This window comes from Callithrix jacchus, chromosome 1, assembly GCF_049354715.1.
Source record: "Callithrix jacchus isolate 240 chromosome 1, calJac240_pri, whole genome shotgun sequence".
Taxonomy (NCBI): Eukaryota; Metazoa; Chordata; class Mammalia; order Primates; family Cebidae; genus Callithrix; species Callithrix jacchus.
In genome coordinates this window covers 174,143,282-174,167,360 of record NC_133502.1, presented here as the reverse complement: position 1 = coordinate 174,167,360, position 24,079 = coordinate 174,143,282, and the positions used below count along the sequence as shown (strand labels likewise).

At 38.6% G+C, this 24,079-nt stretch overlaps 1 protein-coding gene across 36 annotated transcripts in view; it reads left to right on the top strand.

The window, feature by feature from the left end:
* MAPKAP1 (MAPK associated protein 1) overlaps nucleotides 1-24,079 on the top strand; it is a 264,752-nt gene that overhangs the window by 123,174 nt on the left and 117,499 nt on the right. The window lies entirely within an intron of this gene.

Here is a 24,079-nt window from a genome sequence, read left to right as displayed (position 1 = left end):
TTGGATTTATTTGGTAATTGCCATTACCAAAGTACAGGAACCCTGAGCTGTCAGTGTAAGACCTGGTTCTGGTCTTCTGTTTGGATGAGGGTGGAAGGTGGCGGCAATATCTGTAAAAGCACTGACAGTGAGTGGAGAGAGAGAGCAAGCAAGGGTTCTCATTCGAGAGGAGTTTAGCAAATTAAAATTCTAAAGCCTACAAGGATAGCCAGTACCAATAAACACAGACAATAAGGAGATGAATTTGGAAACAAAATATAGTAAAGCAATCTGAAAATTAATTTCAAATATGTTTAAGATCATCAAAGAGATGACAGAAGGAGCAACATTCCTGGTTAACTTCTAGGAAATTATGAAACAAAAGGAGGCACATTTGAATTTATGAAAGAACCAATTAAAAAACAGTACTGGAAATATAAAATACGATTATTAAGGTACAAAGTACTTTGGGATAAACTCTAAACTGGACATAGTTCAAGAGAGAATGAGTTGAAAGACAGTTGATACTGAGGAATTCAACCTAGGATCTGGTACAAAGAGGTGCAAAGAATGATAGATAAGAGACATGGTGGAAAGATTCACAGGCTCCCACATGTGAAGTGGAGAAGGAAGGGAATAGCAGCGAAGCAATATTTGAAGAGATAATGCCAGAGAATTTCCCAGAACTGAAGACAGATATTAGTGGATTTGATGTTAAAAACACAAACAAATTAAATGACAGAAGAAGAGACTTTTTTCTTTAACAAATGGTACTAGACCAATTGAACTTCCATAAGCTGAAAAAAATCAACCTAAATCACATATCTTGTATTAATTAAAAATAAATCACAACTTAAATGTAAAATGTAGGAGAAAATATTTGGGACCTAGAGCAAGTTGGTCTTCATTAAAAATATTCATTCTGCAAAAGACCCGGTTAAAAGGATGAAAGGACAAGCTACACACTGGAAGGAAATACTCGTAAACCACATATTTGACTAAAGACATATGTAGAATATATAAAGAACTGAAAAGTCAACAGTAAAAAGTCTAGACAGTTGATCAGAAAATGGGCAAAGGCATAAACAGACATATCCCTGAAGAGGATATACATACAGATGGCAGAGGAGCACATGAAAAGATGCTCAGCAACATTAGCCATTAGGAAAATGCAGATTAAAACCACACGTGATTAGAACAGCTGAAATAAAAAGTAGTGATGACACCAATTGCTGGCAAGGATGTATAGAAACTGTATCATACATCATTTCTGTTGATAATGTAAAATGGCATAGTCATTCCGGAAAATACTTTGACAGTTTCTTATAAAGCTAGACATGAATTTACCATACACCCAGAAATTGCCCTCTTGGGTATTTATTCCAGAGCAGTGAAGACTTATATTCACATAAAAACCTGTATACAAATGTTCTTAGCAGCCTTATTTGTAATATTTAAAACTGGAAACAACCTAAATGCCCCTCAACAGGTAAATGATTAAACATTGTGGTACATCCATACCAAGTAATATTACTGTCAATAGAAGAGGAACAAATCGTTTTCATACATGCAATGACTTGGTTGGGTTCACATAGTGAAAACAGCCAGTCTCAAAGTTTTGTACCACCCGATTCCATTTATATAACATCCTCAAAATGACAAAAGTGTAGAAATGCAAAACAATTGAGTGGTTGCCAGAGGACAGGCACAGTGTTAGGGAGGCAGTGCAACTGTAAACAGGTGGTGAAAAAGAGCTGCTCTCTCATGATGGAACAGTTTTGTAGCCTGGTGATGATGACACAAATATATACATGCAATCCAATGTGTAGAATTACACACAACACGCACAAGTACATGTAAAACTGGTGAAAACTGAGTAATGTCTATAGTCTTATTAACAGTATTGCACCAATGTCAGTTTCCCTGGTGTTGATGTTGGACTACAATTATATGAGGTGTCGCCACTGGGGAAATCTGAGTGAAAGATGTGGGGGACCCTGTGCACCACTTTCTCAGCTTCCTGTGAGAATATAATCATTTCAAAAATAAAAGTTTAAAAAACAGCCTGGGCATGGTGGTTCACACCTATAATGCCAGCACTTGGGAGGCTGAGGTGGGAGGATCACTTAACATCAGGAGTTCAAGACCAGACTGGGCAACATAGTGAAACTCCATCTCTACTGAAATTACAAAAATTAGCTGCATGTGTTGGTGCGTGCCTATAGTCCAAACTACCCAAGAGGCTGAGGCAGAATTGCTTGAACCCAAGAAGTGGAGGTTGCAGTGAGCGAAGATCATGCCACTGAATTCCAACCTGGGCAACAGAGTGACACTCCATCTCCAAAAAATAAAAATAAATAAAAATAAATGCTAATTCATACCTAGATACATTGTAATGAATATCAAGCGTATAGAGGAAGTACAGGTTTAAAGGTTACCAGAGAGATGACAAATATTCTCAACAAAGGAACCACAGCAGACTCTGTATCAGCCACAGAAGATGCTAGAAGACGTTGGTATAACTTCAAAATGCTGAGGAAAAATAACTATAACCCCATTTTACGATGATTGTTGAAGGCAATCTTTGACAAAGACCATAAGATTTTACCACACATGTTCTTTCATTTAAAGTAGCTGGTTCTTAAACTTTTTAGTCTTGTGACTGCCATAAAGCAGTCATCTTTGCTGCTGCTTGAAGAACATCAGGTGGAATTGTACTTTTATGTTATTAATTTACTTTTTTGCTATTCATGGCAACGAAGAATTCAATGACTATCAGTACCAGTTTGGTGCCATTGCGTTGATTCATGGTAAAGTGCCAGTAATTTTGCCCACAATTGCTTGTATACTGTTAGTGTAAATGTCAGCCCAGTGAAAAAGGCAAACAATGTTTTAGTGGTATAATGAAAATATTTTTTGCCTTGGGATCTCTAGAGGTCCACAGACCATGCTTTGGTGACCGCTGGTTTACAGAACCGTTTCATTTTGTCAAGAAAGAAGCCGGGCACTGAGGAAAGGAATTGGTTGCAAGAGATAGTGGTGGACAAAGAAATTCATAACATATGTTGGTAAATCTGGTTAACTACCGACTGCAAAGTAAATCTTTGAAAGTAATTTGTGTGTGTGTTTTAAAATATGACCTGAAATTTTAGACAACTGTATTATGGAAGAAGGGAGGGAAAGTTCAGTGGGTAACTAAAGCATCCTGAGCTTGTGTTCAGACTAAGAAGAGAATAGAATGACTGTAACTTTAGATATATGAATAATAAGGGAAATTAGGAAAATGTTAGCCACACATTTTATTAAACATTTAAGAGTAACTACTAAAGAAAAGTCCAATAGCTTTCTAAACAGTAAAGGGAAAAATAGGGAATAAAAGTATATCAATTCAACAGAAGGTATGGAAGAAAAATAAAAAGCCGAGAAAAGAGGCAAGAAACAACATAAAGTAAGATGTAGATTTGTCCAATTACATCATTAATTGCAATAAATACAAACAACTCACTTATTAGAAGATAATTTATGAAATTATATTTAAAACAATATTTTTAGTGTTATACTACTCAACAGATACATACTTAAAATAAAATGACACATAGTTACCCCTCCTCTCCCTCCCTAGTTCCTTCCCAGTCCAAAAGCTGTCAGGTGGCTGTTCTCCTTTCCCATTGGCCAGAGCCTTCAGTTTCACTTGGCCAAGGGAGATGGGGATTGAGGGGAGGGTTTGGAAGTGACTCAAACAGTAGAATGTAAGGCAAAAACATAACAATAGAGAGATTTTGGTAAACTACATAATGAAATAAGGAATAGTCCACTAAGATAATAGGCCTGTGAACACATCTACAACAGTCTCAATATATTAAGCGAATTATAAGGAGGCACTGAATGATGCATAATTGAAACAGGACATTTCAGTACCTTCCTGTCAGAAACTGATGAACAAACAGACCCAAAATTGCTAAGGATAAGGAAGATTCAAACAATGTAATTAACACTTTCTTTACATGTGGAATTCCAAAACCAAAATAGAGATTATCTCTTATACTAGTTTGTAAACCTCTGAAGTTCAGAGATTACATCTTATTTATATTCCATGATGACAATTTTAAATAGTTGCTCCATATTTCAAATTACACAATTATATTGAATCTAAACCACGGTCTTCTGAACCTTTTTACAATTCTTAGTGACATTGGATTTCTCAGGTTTGTTTGGTGTGATACAGTCTATAAAGTGAATCCCTGGGATCTCCTCCTGTCGGGTGATGTAATGTGAGGTATTTTCTTTCTAGCCTGTTTGTACTTAGTGTTAGAGTAGATCCTTATTTGGTCTTTTGCAGTGAGTTGGCCCTGTGAAAGAGCTTTTCATTCACAGAGTAGGAATTACTAGATGCACCTGAGAGTGGTCCACCAGTTCCAGCCTGACTGTCAAGAAAACCATTGAGAAATATGGATCCCCTGTTCCTGTGCCTTGTAAACTGTCTGTAGTAGTAGACTTTGGCCCCAGTGAAGGAATGGAGAATTCGGCAGGAATTCTTGGCCTCCTCTACTCTTATGTGTGTTAACTCTTGAGCAAGATTGCAATAGGTATTTAGGCTTATTTCCTGTTTATTTTGATGCACTGATTTTGGGGAAAACATTTGGAAGAAACTAACTGAAATAATTTCAATCTTTAAATGGTCAAATTTAAAATTTAGACTTTGTTATTCATGTTTATTGAATTTTGATCAGAACACGTGGACTAAAATTTTTGCTTACGAGATTTATATATATTTGGAGGACTTACTATACTAAACTTTTTTGATAAATATTCCATGGGTTCTGGAAATAATTATTTTCTATAGGTTATAGACCTCAATATACAATTATTAAGTCAATATCCTTAATTATTTCTGTTATCGTAGGATTTTTGACTATTTGGTCTATGGATGATTAGGAGAAATGCACTAAAGTTTCCATTTTTTTGTGTACTTTTGTTAACTTCTCCTAATATTTCAATAGTTTGCACTTTATATATTTCAGTGCACATAAAGATTCATGTGTTTTGTATCTTTATTATCAGTTCTGTTTCCATATAAACTGGTCTTATTTGTTCTGTTTATGATTGTGTCTTGCCTGTTTCTTTGCTTCATTTCAGCAATGTGAGCTTTGATTTTTTTTCCTGCTCTTCTTTGTTCTTTCTTCAGTCTTTTACTTTTGCCTTTTCTTTTAGATATGTTAATAATTTTGTGAGGTTTTTATTTTTTTACCTGATGTGAGTAATTTATTTCATAAAAAACTTTTTTTCTAATGCTTTGTTTTCGTTCTTAAAAAAATTCTTAATAGACTATTTTTTTAGAGCAGTTTTAGGTATACAGAAAATTGCACAGAAAGTACAGTGAGTTCCTTATATATATCCTTCCCACCCCTCATTTTACTCCTATTACTAATATATTGCATTAGTGTGGTACATTTGTTAAAATTGATGAATCATATTATTATTGTTAACAAAAGTCAGTAGTTACACATTAGGGTTCACTCTTGTGCAGCTCTAACGGTTGTATCATACAGAATGGCTTCATTGCCCTAAAAATGTCCTGTGCTCCATCTTTTCATCCCTTCCCCCCACCAGTGGCAACCACTGGCTTTTTTTTCTGTCTCTGATGTTGCGTTTTCCAGAATGCTGTCTAGTTCGAATCATACCATATGTAGCCTTTTCAGACTAGCTTTTTTCACTCAGCAATATACATTTAAGGTTCCTTTGTGTCAAATGCTCATTTCTCACTATTGTCGAGTAAATATTCCACTGCATGGATATACCACAATTTGTTTATTCGTTCATCTATTGAAAGATATCTTGGTTGCTTGCAATTTTTGGTAATTATAAATAAAGACACTAAACTATTCATATGCAGATTTTTATGTGGATGTAAGTTTTCAGCTCATTTGGATGAATATGTACGAGTATGATTGCCAAATTGTATGGTAAGACTATGATACAAGACACTGCCAAACTGTCTTCCAAAGTGGTCATACCATTTGGCATTCTCACCACTGAGGAATGAGGGTTGTTGCCTCAAATCCTTACCAGCATTTGGTTTTTGTCAGTATTTTCAATTTTAGCTGTTTTGATAAGTGTGTAGTAGTGTGTTGTTTTAATTTGTAATTCCCTAATGACATGATGTTGAGCATCTTTTCATATGCTTTTTATTTGTTACCTTTTTGTCTCCTTTGGTGAGCTGTTCTTTGTCTTTTTGGTGAGCTTCTTTGGTGAGATCTTTTGCCCTTTTTTAATGGCCACCATATTAGCCAGGGTAGTATATAACAAGACATGGTATAGTCATGCATTGGAGAAAACTGTGGATTAGCACCAGTCTGATATGACCTCAGCTATCTAGACTACTTAAGGAAAGTTGGTGGGGTTTGTAGCTCTCTGAGGGTTTATCTCATTATGCATCAAATTTTATTTGTTTTATTTTAAGACTAGGTCTCAAACTGTTGTCAGGTATAGTTCACTGCAGCCTTGAACTCCTGGGCTCAAGTGATCCTCCCACCTCTGCCTCCCAAGTAGCTAGAACTGTAGGTGCACGTCACCACACCTGGCTAATTTTTAAAACTTTTTGTAGCAGCACAAATTTTTTGCAAGAACTTGGTGCCCTGGGTGGTCTTGAATTCCTGGCTTAAAGCGATCATCCTGCCTCAACCTCCCAAAGTACTAGAATTACAGGCCTGAGCCACTGTGCCTAGCCTAACTTCATTTTAGTTATTCTTCAAAGGAGCTTCCTAAATTGTGTTAACATCTTTCTGTGCCTTCTTAATCAGAATATAACATAGTGGTTGAAAGTGTGGGATCCACAGCCACGGGCTGGGTTTTAATTCTGGTGTTAACACTTAGCAGGATGATTTTAAATGAATTACTTAAGCCCCACGTAGTATGATATTCTCATGTATAAAATGAGGGTGGAAACTATCCAACAGGGTAGTCATGAAAATAAAATGAGACAATACATAGCAAGTGCTCAGTAAAAGTTCATTTCTGCTCCTGCTCACTACTGTAACTGCAGCCAGCTACTACTACAATCAAGTGAGTTGTTCGGCAGTAGTAGTGTAATTTAGTCCTTTTTTGATGACTCAAGTAATTGTACTATGCTACAATATTCTGATGCCCTGTGAACTTAGGACAGTATTTAGCAGTGTTTGACCTGACATTATATATATTTTCAGACAACTTTGTTACTTCAACTCTTTTGTATGTCCTTTATAGTCCCCTTTTTTACTGTCTGCATGCCCACCTATGTCTTCTCCCATTTCTAGGTTGCTGCTTCTGCTTTATATTCCTTAGAGTCATCATGAGAACTGCTCACTTAAGCAGTACAGCCTAAGTGACCCTTCCTATTCTGACTCGCAGCTGTGTTCCCATGCATCCTAAGGCATCACATTCTTTTACTGGCAGCTTTTTAACATCAATACCATGAGCGCTTTTGCTATTTCTATAGTCAGAAATGCCTTTCTCATTCTTCTCTTGGCATTCTGCTTAATCTCAGAAGCGTAAGTCCTTCTTCATTCTTTCATTTAATCAATGTTTTTGAAGTTTCAGACCCTAAGTATTCAGTATAAAATGGAGAACAAGAGAAATGTGATCACTGTACTAAAAAATGTACAGTTTGTTGGGGAAGAAGCAGTTATTAAGGGTAATAGCACTTTGTAACTGGCTCATTTCACTTATCATTTCTATTCATTCATGCATTCAACAAATATTTATTGAGTGTGTGCTATATATACCAGGCATTTTGCTTGATATACAGTGGTGAGTAGAGCCAGGCATGGTCTTGCTTTCATGAATTCCACTGTCTAATGAAGGAAGTGGGCAAATAACAAAATAATTAATTCAAATAAACTAAATAATATTTGATTTAAAACTGAGTTAAGTGCTCTGAAGGAAAGGAACAGTGTTTATGAGAGCTTTGCCTGGAAGTCAGGGAGAAATTCTCTGAGAAAGTGATAGAGGAGGCCTTAGGGTGAGGGAGGGTCCCAGCAGATGGAGCTATATGGCAGCTACCTTATTGCTGGAGGAAGCATGTTGTAGTCAGGGAACAAAAGAAGGCCAGTGTGGCTGGAGTACAAAGAAGAAGGAGAACAGAGTGGAATTGTTACAGGACAGGGGTCCTGATCCAGACCCCAAGAGAGCGTTTTTGGATCTCGTGCAAGAAAGAATTCAGGGTGAGCCCACAATGCAAAATGAAAGCAAGTTTATTAAGAAAGTAAAGGAATAAAAGAATGACTATTCCATAGCCAACCCCTCAGGGCTGCTGTTGCCCATTTTTATGGTTATTTCTTAATGATATTTCTAAACAAGAGGTGGATTATTCATGCCTCCCCTTTTTAGACCATATAGGGTAACTTTCTGATGTTGCCATGACATTTGTAAAGTGTCCTGGGGCTGGTGAGAGTGTAGCAGTGAGGACCCGAGGTCACTCTTGCTGCCTTTTTGGTTTTGATGGGAATTGGCCTGCTTCTTTATTGCAGCCTTTTTTGTCAGCAAGGTTGTTATGACCTGTATTTTGTGCTAACCTCCTATCTCATCCTATGACTTAGAGTGCCTTAACTGGGAATGCAGCCCTTTAGGTTTCAGACTCATTTTATCCAGCTCCTATTTAAGATGGAGTTGCTCTGGTTCACATGCCTCTGACATTTTCTGCCTCCCTTTTATAAGAGAACCCTTAATCCTAAGGGTTGCAGAGGGATGAAGATCCATCTTCTGTAACTTCTTCAGGCTGAATAGCAATGATTATATTCCTGCCTAACTATGAGAGTTTCTTGCATTCAGAGTAGAGAGAAGCTCAGTCAGAAAGCATCAGTATGGTAAGGCCCATTCATAACTCTTGAATTTTGACAAAAGGTGATATCTGGAAGATAAGAGTGTTTAAGAAAACATTCCATAAGCTTGTCAAGAGTAAAACAAAATAATTAGTTATTCCAAGTAAACTAAATTAGAAGGCTTTGCATGAACTGGGCAACTGTTGGAACTAAGCCGATATTGGGTTGTTAGCTGATTGTGATGTACCCAGAATTAGCATACTGATCCAGATTTTTACATTCATTACCCATCCCTCTTGTTTGTTCTGAGCAGCAGTCAGAGATCACCGATTGGTTCACAGGAATAAGCAGGGTTAGCCTAAATTGGAGAAACAAACTTAAAAACAACTAATGAGACTAGAATTTAATAGCAAGTATACCATAGTTCTTGAAACATAATACTTCATTCTCCAGTTTCTCATTTTTACTAAAGACAAATTATGGTAACACTGATTTGCTTTATTATACTTGGTCTGATTATTTGTATAAAGTGCAGCAAGAATAATTATTTTTCACATAGGCTCTTTTTAAATTGGCTTTGATGGAACTCTGTTTCATAGAAGGAATCTTAGTTAAGACTTCTTTTTTTATTTCATTTTAGGTTTTGGGGTACATGTGAAGAATGTGATTGTTGCATAGGTACACACCTGGCAGTGTGATTTGCTGCCTCCCTCCTCATCACCTATATCTGGCATTTCTCCCCATGCTATCTCTCCCCAGCTCCCCACCCCCCGCTGTCGCTCCCCTATTTCCCCCCAACAGACCCCAGTGTGTGATGCGCCTGTGTCCATGTGTTCTCATTGTTCAACACCCACCTATGAGTGAGAACATGCGGTGTTTGATTTTCTGTTCTTGTGTCAGTTTGTTGAGAATGATGGTTTCCAGGTTCATCCATGTCCCTACAAAGGACACGAACTCATCATTTTTGATGGCTGCATAATATTCCATGGTGTATATGTGCCATATTTTCCCTGTCCAGTCTATCGTTGATGGGCATTTGGGTTGGTTCCAGGTCTTTGCTATTGTAAACTGTGCTGCAATGAACATTCATGTGCATGTGTCCTTATAGTAGAACAATTTATAATCCTTTGGATATATATCCAGTAATGGGATTGCTGGGTCAAATGGAATTTCTGTTTCTAGGACCTTGAGGAATCACCACACTATCTTCCACAATGGTTGAATTAATTTACACTCCCACCAACAGTGTTAAAGTGTTCCTATTTCTCCACATCCTCTCCAGCATCTGTTGTCTCCAGATTTTTTAATGATCGCCATTCAAACTAGTGTGAGATGGTATCTCAATGTAGTTTTGATTTGCATTTCTCTAATGACCAGTGATGATGAGCATTTTTTCATGTTTGTTGGTCTCATGTATGTCTTCTTTTGTAAAGTGTCTGTTCATATCCTTCACCCACTTTTGAATGGGCTTGTTTTTTTCTTGTAAATCTGTTTTAGTTCTTTGTAGATTCTGGATATCAGCCCTTTGTCAGATGGGTAGACTGCAAAAATTTTTTCCCATTCTATTGGTTGCTGATTCACTCTAATGACTGTGTCTTTTGCTGTGCAGAAGCTGTGGAGTTTGATTAGGTTCCATTTGTCTATTTTGGCTTTTGTTGCCAATGCTTTTGGTGTTTTGATCATGAAGTCCTTGCCTACGCCTATGTCCTGAATGGTTTTGCCTAGATTTTCTTCTAGAGTTTTTATGGTGTTAGGTCTTATGTTTAAAAAGTCTTTAATCCATCTGGAGTTAATTTTAGTGTAAGGTGTCAGGAAGGGGTCCAGTTTCTGCTTTCTGCACAATGGCTAGCCAGTTTTCCCAACACCATTTATTAAACGGAATCCTTTTCCCTTTGCTTGTTTTTGTCAGGTTTGTCAAAGATCAGATGTTTGTAGATGTGTTGTGTTGCCTCTGAGGCCTCTGTTCTGTTCCATTGGTCTATATCTCTGTTTTGGTGCCAGTACCATACTGTTTTGATTACTGTAGACTTGTAGTATTGTTTGAAGTCTGGTAGCGTGATGCCTCCCGCTTTGTTCTTTTTGCTTAGAATTGACTTGGCCATGCAGGCTCTCTTTTGGTTCCATATGAAGTTTAAGGTCTTTTTTCCCAGTTCTGTGAAGAAGGTCATTGGTAGCTTGATGGGGATAACGTTGAATCTTTAAATTATTTTTGGCAGTGTGGCCATTAGTTAAGACTTCTTAAAGCCAAGCTCAGCCATGGGTTTGTATCTTCAAATACCTATTAGTTGATTAAATTCCTCTCATGTTGGAGGTCTCAAGATAACTTGGGGCTCCTGGACCTGTTAGAAAGTGACATTTTTTACTTACCATAGGTCAGAAACCCTGTACAGGGACTGTTGCAGACAAGGACTGAGGCCAGTTCTGCAAGGGGCTTTCGTTGGCTTTACAAGTCAAGTTTGATTATTTAAAGGAAAGCATAACATTCCAGTTAAAGCCTTGGTAAAATAACCAGTTTCTCCAATTGTGTCCTGTTATAAAAGAAAGCAGATTATTACTGCACTTATGCAAATTAACTGTATTGCCATAAATTAAGAATGCTCACAAATAGTTTCCAAATTTTGGAGAAATCAGGTGGAAACAAATATGCTCCAAATTTTGTTTATGGGAGTATACTTAATTGCTAAAAGCTGTAAATAGCTCAAAAGAAAAGTTTCCTTGACTCTGAAAAACAAAAGATCAGCATTTTCTTTTTTTTGAGATGGAGTCTTGTTCCCATTGTGCAGGCTGGAGTGCAGTGGTGTGATCTCAGCTCACTGCAACCTCTGCCTCCCGGGTTCAAGTGATTCTCTGTCCTCAGCCTCCCAAGTACTTAGGATTACAGGTGTGCACCACCATGCCCGGCTATTTTTATTTTTAGTGAAGATGGGGTTTCACCATGTTACCCAGGCTGAAACTCCTGACCTCAGGTGATCTGCCCACCTCAGCTTCCCAAAGTGCTAGGATTACAGGCGTGAGCCACCATGCCCGGCTGGATCAGTAGCATTTAAGCAAAGTTAAAAAGATTACTTTAGTTTTCTATAATTCAGTTAACTCCCATTCTATTTTATATTCATGAACATTCCAGCTCTTCATAAGAGTTTTAAAAGTTGTTTATTCTAATGTAACAATTTCCAAAGTTATTAGAAACCTGCGTTTAAGAACAATTGCTAGAGTTTTATAGTTAATTATAAACCACCTTCTAAAGAGGATTAAAACAAGACAACAATTGTCTGTGGATGATAAAATGTTTTAGGACAGCCACTATTAAAGCCACAATTAATAAGGAAATTTGGTTACTTCTGTGGCACACAAAATTTTATGTAACAATTAAAATTATTAATGACATAAACCAAGTTATATTAGAATTATAGGCATTTTCCATAATTTGGAACATACACCAGTAACACATTTATGCAAATATAGTCCAAAGAAAGCAAAACACCATTTTACATTTGATAATATATGGTTTTTATACCAAGTAAGCCAAATTTTACCTTTACCTTAATGGACTATTAATGTTAAACCCAATTTTTAATAAAATCTTATAGATCTATTTACTCAATTTTAGTGTTTAACCATAAGTTAAGATTCTTATAAACCTTTATAACCCTTGATACTTTTTTGTGAAAGAGCAGATCAGTGCTCTAAGAAAAACCTGTTGTGCTTTTACTCTAAAATTTAATTCATGGAAAAACTGAATAATACTCTTAACTTTAGCCAATATGTTCACACACAGAATCTCTTACAATTAATTTTTATAAACCTTTCACAACTTGTTTAAACCTTTAGATTTTTTTCCTAAAACAATCCTTTAATTCTTTAGGCAGAAAAAAATTTCACTGTCGCATTATTTCTTATAATCTTTCACCAAAAACACATTTTGCTTTCTATACACATTGCATGTAATATTGTTGTAGTAGTTTCAATAACATGTTATAATGCTAACTCTTAGCAACTTTTATTTTTGATGAAAACCTTGGTAAGTTGAAGATTTTAATTATGCACTGGGTATGGAGCCTGCCTAGGATACACCAGGCAGAAGTGCAGATAATGTCCCCAGCCTTATCTATATGTAAAGCAGGCAAGTTGTACAGTAAGAGTCATAGTGGCATTTTTTGAAGTGTTTAGGAGACCTAACAACCTTTGAATTATACAGCTTTTCTTGCATAAATTCCCTTTCACAGATTTTTTCACGACTTACACACCAGTTGAGACTCTTGGACTTTCTGACTTGCCCTAAACATCTCTCCTTTTAAACAACCAGGACAAGAATTTACCATACAAGTTTCTTTCTTATATAAAATGTCTTTTTAAACAATCTTCTTTGTATAGCTAGGGGGCATGGCTAATTCCACATGTCCCCAGGCCTTATCTAGAATTTAATGGCTTTAAGGTAGGTAAATTAAAAAGTTTTTCTAAAGTTCAAGAAGTAGTTTATGATCTTAAAGCATTTAGCAGATTTAATATCCGACTTGAATAATTTAGACTAAATGTTTTTATCAATCATTTTTAAAGCGTTTTGTATTTCTCAGATATTATTAAAGTTGCATGAACTAAAAGGCCTTACAGTTTTCATTTTGCTTTTAAAATTTTGATTTAAGCACTAATTTTTGTTGAAGCCAATTAATTAGAGCTCCTTTATATAAACATTACACACAACACATACGTAGTTACACAGAAAGGCAAAAGATTAAGGTAGTTGTAAGATTTTTTATTTGCCAGTTTTTACGTTTCTTAGTTCGATTACTGGCTTTAGGGTGGAGCCTTGGAAGAACAGGACCAGGAAAGAGGTCTCTGGTGCCTCCTGTTTTTCCCAAGGAGTTCAAGCTGTCAGAGCTTGAATATCTACTTTCATTAAACTGATTTTAACCATAGACTCTTTAATAAAGTCCTTTTAGACTTTTTTATGCCAAGTGGCTGATATTTTTGGCTTTTGAATTTTACCAAAGGTAACCTCCCAGATATTTAGAGAAAGGAAAATTTAAGACAGTCCACAGAGAAGAGAATAGATAAGGTCATGCAGATATTAAACCAGAAATGACTTACTTCCCAGGTGGTGAATTGAACCTGGAGCGGCACTGTGAAAGTACAAAACCTTAGCTACTGAGCTACAGCACAGGGAAATCTCTATTTTCTTTTCCAGGGGAGTCTACAGTAATTCACTTTGAGCTTGCAAAGGCTTTTTTTTTTTCTTTTTCTTTTTTTTTTTTTTTGAGACGGAGTTTCGCTCTTGTTACCCAGGCTGGAGTGCAATGGCATGATCTCGGCTCACCGCAACCTCCGCCCCCTGGGTTCAGGCAATTCTCCTGCCTCAGCCTCCTGAGTAGCTGGGATTACAGGCACACGCCACCGTGCCCAGCTAATTTTTTGTAATTTTTAGTAGAGACGGGGTTTCATCATGTTGACCAGGATGGTCTCGATCTGCCGACCTCATGATCCACCCGCCTCGGCCTCCCAAAGTGCTGGGATTACAGGCTTGAGCCACCGCGCCCGGCCAAGGCTTTTAACTATTTATATGAGTTTTACAGCTAACTATGGCATGAACCCTAAAATTCCTGTTCCCTGGAAGGCGGAGACCAGGAGAAAGTACCGCCATGTGGTTAAAAGGTCAAGCTGACAAGAGCATGAAACAGGGTGAAGACATCATCCAGTTTTTTTGTGTTAGGAACCTGTATTCAAGTTTGTTACTGACCAGCTTGCTTGGTTGTCTTGAAAAGCGGGCATACAGGTGTTCTAAGCCTGTGTTTTATCCTGAATTATCCCTCGACACAGGAAAACTAATTCACAGCACAAAATACACCAGCTTAAGACTAGCCTTAGAATTGTTTTTTGTTTTTTTCCAATTTTTAGATGGAGTTTTGCTCTTGTTGCCCAGGCTGGAATACAGTGACATGATCTCGGCTCACTGCAACCTCTGCCTCCCAGGTTCAAGTGATTCTCCTGCCTCAGCCTCCCAAGTAGCTGGGATTACAGGCATGCACCACCACGCCTGGTTAATATTGTATTTTTAGTAGATACCAGGTTTCCCCATGTTCAGGCTGGTCTCGAACTCCTGACCTCAGGTGATCCACTTGCTTCGGCCTCCCAAGGTGCTGGGATTACAGGTGTGAGCCACCATACCCAGCCGACTAGACTTAGAATTATTTTGCACATTAATCAAAGCTTTACAGAGGAGATTAACACTTATTTTTTAAAAACCATTCAGCAGTTTGCACAGAGAGAGAGAAGCCAGAAATCTGACTGGAAAGAAATTCTTACCCTTTTGTCAGCATGCCAGGCTTCTGGATTCCCTTTCCCTGAGTGGTCCTAGTGATGCAGTTTGCAGCACCATCTTCCTGGGGGCCAAGCTGCATCATAAAAGAGTTTTTTTTTATTCTGGACAGAGCAAAATATGTGTGATAAAACATAGACGTTAGCCACTCAGCTTAGCACCCAGTATCAAACTGGCAAGGCTTAAATTTGCCCTCAGATGGGCCCTGTTACCTTTAATCCAACCTCCAACTTGGAGTTTCAACACGTGGTCTCTGGGCAAGATGATTGCCCTGAGTAACAGAAAAGAAAGGAAAGGAAAAGTAGAGAAGGAAAGTATTGCCTGTAGCAGGGTGGGGAAGGTGAAGAGTTTAGGGAGGCCACATGAAAGACCCAATCACTGCAGCCAACAATGAAAAGGTCAGGTAGCCATTTGTTGCAAAGGGACGTTTTCCAGCAGTCTCATCAGCTCTCAGGTTTCCTTTTTTAGGGAGAAAAAAGCTCCTCATGTCCCATGGTCCTGTACATGCCAAACCCTGTCATCCTTAGCCATTAGCAAGAGTGCAAGGCAGATTTATCCAAAGAGAATAGCAGTTAACATCCCATAGTGCCAAACCTGTTAGCCAAGAGGGACTTAGGGAGAGGGACATTTAACCCCCTAAATCTTAGAAGGGACTTTAACCCTCCTAAGTAGGGTCTCTAACCCAAGGTCAGTCAAGCATCCTTGCCTTTCGTTAAGAGGGGCTTCTAATCCACTCTGTCTTAGGAGAGACTCTAACTCCCCTAAGTTGGGCCTTTAACCCAATGCCATTCTTTACCTGGGTATCCCACCACTTACCCAAAGTCATCCAATCAGGCTGCCGTCTATTTCCTTTGTGTCAGAGTGTCTCCTCAGTATTGTCCCTTTTTTGGTTCGTGAAAAAGATGTTACCAGACCCCACCACTTACCCAAAGTTAGCTTTTGAGTCAGGGGTTTCCACAGTATAGTTACTTCTGTGGTCTCCAGAAAGATGTTACAGGACCCCAACACTTACCCAAAGGTAGCCATTGGGTCAGGGTTTTCGCATTCTAGTCCCTTTGTGGTCACTAGAAAGATGTTATAGGACAGGGGTCCTGATCCAGACCCTGAGAGAGAGGTTTTGGATTTCATGTGAGAAAGAATTCAGGGTGAATCCACAGTGCAAAACGAAAGCAAGTTTATTAAGAAAGTAAAGGAATAAAAGAATGGCTACTCCATAGAGATAGTAGCCCCAAGGGCTGCTGGGTGCCCATTTTTATGGTTATTTCTTGATCATATAATAAACAATAGTGGATTATTCATGCCTCTTTTTTTTAAGACCATGTAGGGTAACTTTCTGCTGTTGCCATGGCATTTGTAAACTGTCATGGTGCTAGTGGGTGTGCAGCAATGAGGATGACCAGAGGTCACTCTTGTTGCCATTTTGGTTTGGGTGGGTTTTAGCTGGCTCCTTTATTGCAAGCTTTTATCAGCAGTGTCTTTATGACCTGTATTTTGTGCTGACTTCCTGTCTCATTCAAATGCCTTAATCTTCTGGGAATGCAGCCCAGTAGATTTCGGCCACATTTTACCCAGCTCTATTTAAGATGGAGTTTCTCTGGTTCACACGCCTGTGACAGAATGAGATCAAGAGGTAGGCAGGGGTCACAGTGGAGAAGGAGATAAGTGGGCAGATTTTGGGACTATTTGAGAGGTAGAATTCACAAGGACTTGGGATGAACTCGATATGGAGAGTTTGGCAGAGGAGTGGTTTCATACGCGTACACCTTGATGCATTGTGGTGTCCTTCACTGAAATAGCTAGCATTGGAAGAGCAGGTTTTGTTGGGGTTTACTGTGAGATTAGGAGGGGTAGGGGCAGCATGAGCTTGGTTTTCTACCTGTTATTTTGAGATGGCTTTGCTAGATCTAAACTAAGTGATCAAATAGTCACTTATATTTGCTTGTCTGGAGTTTAGAGGGGAGAGTAAGAGCTGGAAATGTAAATTTAGGCATCATCTACATAGATATTAATTGAAACCTCTAGCATGGATGAATGAAAAGAGAGATCAGCCTAAGACTGGATGGACATTGAAAACCTGTGTGGATGGCGGGGTTGAAATGGAGTATCCCACAGGAGAAATAGGTTCCTCAGTGTGAGTGGAGTTCAGTTTGGGGTGTAATGAAGGCAAAGATTACTTGAGAGATGTCTCTCAAGTGTGAATGAAGAAGTCTTTTCTTTTCTTTTCTTTTTTTGAGATGGTGTCTCACTGTTGCCCACGTTCATCCAGGAATACAATCTCAGCTCATAGCAGCCTCAGCTTCCCAGGCTCAAGCTATCCTCCCACCTCAGCCTCCTGAGTAGCTGGGGCTACAAGCATGTGCCACCACACTCAGCTAAGTTTTGTATATTTTAGTATAGATGGGGTTTCACCATGTTGCCCAGGCTAGTCTCAAACTCCTGGGCTCAAGCAGTCTGTCTCCCCTGGCCTCCCAAAGAACTAGGATTATAGGCGTGAGCCAGCACACCTCGCCAAGAAGTCTTAAGTAGTAGTAGGATAGTTTTGAGTCTGGACTGTGTCTATTTTATGGGTTTGTATTCCCCAGTCCATACACAATGCTTGACACATAGCAAATACTCAATGAATAATTTGTGGGATGGGTGAGAATACATGGGAACATTTAAAGATCTGGAATGAAATTCTGTACCCTTACCCTGTCAAGGAGCCCTTTCTTCAGGTGTCTGCTAAAACAAGTTTTTGACTATGTACAGAAATTTATTCAGTAAAAATCATCAAGTGAGATGTTCTCAAGCAGCTGATGTGTTTTATTTAAGTGACAGATGTGGAATTATTGCATACATTTTGTTCGGTGACCTAGTCAGAAAGAAAACCTGTTATCAACATTTCCCAATTGCTAGTCACCGCACTGCTAGGTAACGGGTTGGTAGATACACACTGGAGTGCCTACTGTATGTCACAACACATGCTAAGCACTTCAAATGTATTATTTTATTTTTTTACAACATCTCTGTAAGTTTTAGATGATAACCTCTTTTTACAGGAGAGAAACTGAGGATCAGGAAGTTATCTTACTTTCCAAGGTTTTTTTGGACCTCACTTTCTTGAGGGGTTTTGGAGAAAAGAAAAAAAAAAAAAATATATATATATATATATATATATATATATATGTGTGTGTGTATATATACACATATATACACACACACACATTTGAGACAGAGTCTTGCTCCGTTGCCCAGGCTGAGTGCAATGGTGCGATCTCAGCTCCCTGCAACCTCCACCTCCTGGATTCAGGCAATTCTCCTGCCTCAGCCTCCTGAGTAGCTGGGACTACATGCATGTGCCACCACACCCAGCTAATTTTTATATTTTTAGTAGAGACGGGGTTTCACCATGTTGGTCAGGCTGGTCTCGAACTCCTGACCTTGTGATCCACCCACCTCGGCCTCCCAGAATGCTAGGATTACAGGTGTGAGCCACTACGCCCAGCCGAAAAGGAAATCTTGATCATCTTAAAAATGTTTTCTCTGCTTTCCGAGAGATCAACTTCTGAGCTGCAGTCCTCATGACCATTTTTCCTTGCTAATGCCTGTCACACTCTTAATGTTGATTGTCCCATCAAAATAAACACCAAAGCCCAAGTCATGAGAGTTCTGGACCCTTAAAAATGATGTGCTCTTTCATTTTTCATTAAAAAACAACAACAACAAGCATTCATCTAGTCATCATACTTAAGTGTGTTTTACATTTTCTGAGAATGAGTGAATTTTTATGAGTATGTAAATCGAACATGCCAGATCCCATTTGGTAGAAATCTGGGATGCTTCCTGGAATGCTCCTGAATTTTCACATATGAATTAAATGCCATCTATATATGGGCTATAGGCTTCTGTCACTTTGTGAAAGCTTTATTGGCCTTTGAACGTAAAATTAATATTGGTTAAACAATTCAATGAAATAAATTTTTAATGGAAAATTTTAACTCATTTGATGAAATATGAATAAGTAAAAGTTGTACTCATTGAAGATTTGGAGATATGATGTATATATCATATATATTCTGCCCTGTAGGCCCCCACCCCCACCCCCCACCTCTCTTGGCAGTAGGCTGTATTTTGCATCCATTCATTGTTCAGATTTCCAATTCTCTTGGCAATTTCATGGTCCCATGAAAGGGACTGCTCTTTTTATGCCAACCCAACTCTAAAATTAAGTCTCTTCCTCTGGATCCAGTTATCCTGTACTTGTTCATTGTTCTTTTGATCATTCCTCTTTCTCTGATGGTGACTCAGAAGCAAGACTTTTATGTCTCTCTGCCTCATGCTATCAACCACGCTACTGTGCGATAGTTAATTCAGCTTCTGCGTAATCAGAAGCTTAAGAGCAGTAGAAGAAATTTTAGCAAAGCGAGAATCTTTCTTCATGCAAGCACTGTGCAATAAATTCAATCGTTCAAACCTTATAAGACGCTTATGCAGTAGATATGGTAATTTCCTTCATAATTCCAGAACTTGGTAGAGAAAATGACCACTTAGGAACCAGGGGATGTAAGTGAGGCTTACAATACTCAGGGTCTCCAGGACAAGTGATTCTCTGTGTGACAGGCTAAGAGATTTCCCTGTATTCTTCATACTGCTTCATATTTCTAAGTTGTACACAATAAAAATATGCTACCCTTATCAAAAATAAATATTTTATAAAGAAAGGAAATAAAGGTTATATATACTCAGGACATTTGGAAAGTATGGAAAATCAGAAGGAAAAGAGTGCCTGTGACTTAAATGTATGTGTAACCTTAAGAAACTCATTTGGTACATTTATTTCTAGTCTTTTCATGTGTAACATTTTAAAATTTTTACATAGTATAATCATTTCCCACTGTTTTTTCTCCATAAAAAGTGAGATGCCAGTATTCATATCTTGATGGGCTATAAAAATTCCCCTTTCATCCTCACCTCTCCCTAAGCTGCCTTCTTCTCTAGTCTTCAATTACAATCTCTGACACATGTGTATTGCCTAGAAAGCCCTATTTGGCTAACAGATATAACTGTGAAAAGCAAGAACATGAAAAGAAAAGCTTATTTCCCCTCTTCTCGTTAACACATACCTCATTAATAATACCCTTTGCTGGTTGGGCGTGGTGGCTCATGCCTGTAATCCCACACTTTTGGAGGCTGAGGCAGGTGGATCACTTGAGATCAGGAGTTCAAGACCAGCCTGGCCAACATGGCGAAACCCTGTCTCTACTAAAAATACAAAAATTAGCCAGGTGTAGTGGCCGGCGCCTATAATCCCAGCTACTCGGGAGGCCGAGGCAGGAGAATCGTTTCAACCCAGGAGGCAGAGATTGCAGTGAGCTGAGATCGTGCCATTGCACTCCAGCCTGGGCAACAAAGCAAGACTCCATCTCAAATAAATAAATAAATAAATAATACCCTTTGCTTTTTTCATAGAGTGATTCAATCTACATATTCATATCTTCATTCATTCAATAAATATTTGTTAAGTACCTTCTAAATGCCAGTCATTTTACTCTTCAGTAAGCATGTAGAGATAATAGAAGAATACTTGCTCTTTAGAGCAGAGGTGGAAATAGGAAAAAGAGCAGCAGTATGATTAGTGATATGCAGAAATATTGACCAAGTTCTGTACGACCACAAAGGAGACTGGACACAGTGGCTAATGCCTATAAACCCAGCACTTTGGGGGGCCGAAGCAGGCGGATTACGAGGTCAGGAGTTCAAGACCGGCCTGGCAAATATGGTGAAGCCCTGTCTCTACTAAAAATACAAAAATTAGCTGGGCATGATGGTACATGTCTATAGTCCCAACCACTCAGGAGGCTAAGGCAGAAGAATCTATTAAACCCGGGAGGCAGAGGTTGCAGTGAGCCAAGATTGTGCCACTGCACTCCAGCCTGGGCAACGGAGATGGACTTTGTCTCTTAAAAAAAAAAAAAAAAACCACAATGGAGAATTGCTTGAATTTCGGAGATCCAAGTGATTCTCCTAGAAAAATCAAGGAAAGCTGTTTTTGGATAAGAAAATGGAGCCCAAAGAGATTTGGTCTAAGAATTTGAGTTAGCATTAAAACCAGATGTGACTGCAAAATCCCTCTTCTTTCCACCAGACTATGTCATGGGAAGGTGCCCCTGTTTTCTCATGTTGTAAACTCTGAGATGTCTGTATTTGGGGGGATTTCCTGAGGCAGGGACTAGAGCTGCCCCCTTTTTTTCTCGCCCCATTTTAAAGGCCACCAGTTTTTAATTTGATCAAAGAATAATGGATTGGAAGTGGGGAGACCAGAGTTTTCGAAACCAGCTTTGCCTCTGTTTAATTGGGTGATCATGAGCATGTTGTTATTTTCTCTGCCTCCATTGCCCATCTGTAAAAGCAAAGAGGTTTAACTGAATCTAATTTTTTATAAGTAATGTGTCATGATTTCCTCCTCATCAAAGTATGTCACATTTCTATAGGGATTTGGATTCCTAGGTGCCTCAGAAAGTCTTGACACACCATGGCTTTGGCAGAGGAATGGATGGGGGTCAAGAGGGGACAGCTCTTGGCTGTCTGGATTTGAATCTCAGCCCCATCACTTACATGCTGTTTAATCTTAAGCAAGCCTTCTAATCCCATTGAGGCTCAGGTATCTAATTTGTAAAATAGAGATAATAAATGATTCATCTACAAAGTTGACGTGAAGTTTCAGCCACTTTGCAGAGTATCTGGCTCATAGTACTCAATAAATGTAGCTAATGATACTGCTGGTATTGTACTAGTATTAATTTGGAGTCCTGAAGCTGTTTCAGAAGTCAGAATGTACCAGTATCTTATTTTACCAATTTTTTTTTTGAGAGAGAGTGTCTCGCTCTGTCACCCAAGCTGGAGTGCAGTGGCATGATCTTGGCTCACAGCAACCTCCGCCTCCTGGGTTTAAGCAGTTCTCCTGCCTCGGCCTCCCAAGTAGGTGAGACTACGGGTGTGTGCCACCATGCCTGGCTAATTTTTTGTATTTTTAGTAGAGATGGGGTTTCACTGTGTTCGCCAGAATGGTCTCGATCTCCTGACCTCATGATCCACTCACCTCGGCCTCCCAAAGTTCTGGGATTACAGGCTCGAGCCACTGCGCCTGGCCATGATTCCTTTATCAAAGCACAAAGGAACTGATATGTCCATGTGTAAGATATAGAATTTTAGTCATTATCTCCTCAGATTTTCAATTAAGGGGTCAGAGGAGTTGGGGCACTGTTTGTTGCCAGACTTTACTGATGACCCAGAAGAGGCTTCCATTAGTCTTGTATAATATGGCAGGAATCAGTCTTCTTTTTTTTTTACTGTGTTCCCAGTGCTCAGGACAGGCCACAGCAAAGGGGGGTACTTTACAGATGTGCTTTGAATGAAATGAATGACTTCATACTTTGTGTTTAAGAAGTAGGGAAAATAAAAGCACTCGGCAGTGAAGTGATCTGAGATCCACCTTTTGCATCTCAGATCTTAGCCTGTGATATTTGTTGAAATTGTTTTGAGAGGATTTGGGGGTGTCCCATAGCAATCAAAGCAGAATTCTTCTGATATCATTGTTGGATTTTCGGCTTTGATTAATAGGCTTTTTATTTGCCCCTGAACCTCTGTGGTGCTGGAGAATCAAACATTCCTCAGGTTGATTTACATGGCAGTAAATTATCTGTGCTGTCAGTTGCTTGTTCCTTTGTGTCTGCCCTGTTCATAAAACCCTGGGGGCTCAGTGACCCCCAAGGCTGGAGCACAGTGGATATGTTAACTCCAGTTACAGATGTGTGTACATAGAACATGCTGCTCAGTTGCATTGTTGCTCTAATACGCATTCACAATTTATTTTTAAGGATTGGTGTAACTATAAGTTAGTTTCCATAGGACTTTGGGTAAGGTAACTATTAGTTACCTTCCCATTTGTTTTTTACTTCTGTTACATGCCAGACACTACATATATTATCTCCTCTAATCTTTACAACCCTTAAGGGGCAATTATACCCTTTTTATAGAAGTGGAAACTGAAACTTGCAGTGAAGCTTATTCTCTGAAATCACATAGCCCATGAGCTATGGAGCTGAAATTTGAACTCTTTCTGACCACAGAGCACTTAGCCAGTACACCGTGACATTTGTCTCATCCAAAGTGCTTTGCTTCTATAATTGTTTTGTGTTTAAGTTAGTACCCTGTTGCAGTTGAAAGTTTCCCATGCCATTCAGAGATGAATTTTAAATATCTTAACAGCATTGTAAATACCTGAAATGTAAAGTGACAAGCATAGCTAGATTACTTTCTTGTTATCAATCCACTTAGCAAATTTACAGCTTCCATTAATTTTAATCTGTCCTTATTACCTGTTTTTTTATAATAAATATCTCTTAGCCTGACAGAGTCACCAAGTATAGATCACCTGAAGTAGGCCTCCTCTCTCTCAATAAGCAGAGTTGCAGCTAAAGATTTGCGAATTAATTGGGAAAACTGCAAATCAGGTAGTCAGTGAAATAATTCATTGTCACATCCAATCAATAAACTTGGTAAATCAACTCATTTAATTCAAAAAATGATCTATATAGATCAAGCAACCAATTAAACAATTAGCATACACTTTGCAATTAATTAATTTAAGCATCAATCATGTAATTAAAACTCCAAATTTAAGCTGCAGAATTGAGAATTCTACTGCCTTGTAAACTATTGGGTTCCTGCTTCTGAAGCTAGCATACTTCTGAAGCACACAGATTTGCAATTTCGCAATTCAACTTTGGAGCAGTTGCATTGATTGCACTTTTACACTGTCTGTATGTTGGTATAGTTCCCAACCTATTTGAACAGATCAACTTTTTACTTCCTCCAAAGAGGGTATGTGTTGATTCTAAACTGGGCAAGGCTGGAATCTAGGAGTACTGTCTGGATGCTCTAGGGAGTGGGAAATGTGCAGGAGTAGTCCAGAGGGCCAGGTATCTGTGTCAGGATTAATCAGGTCATTGCTTTT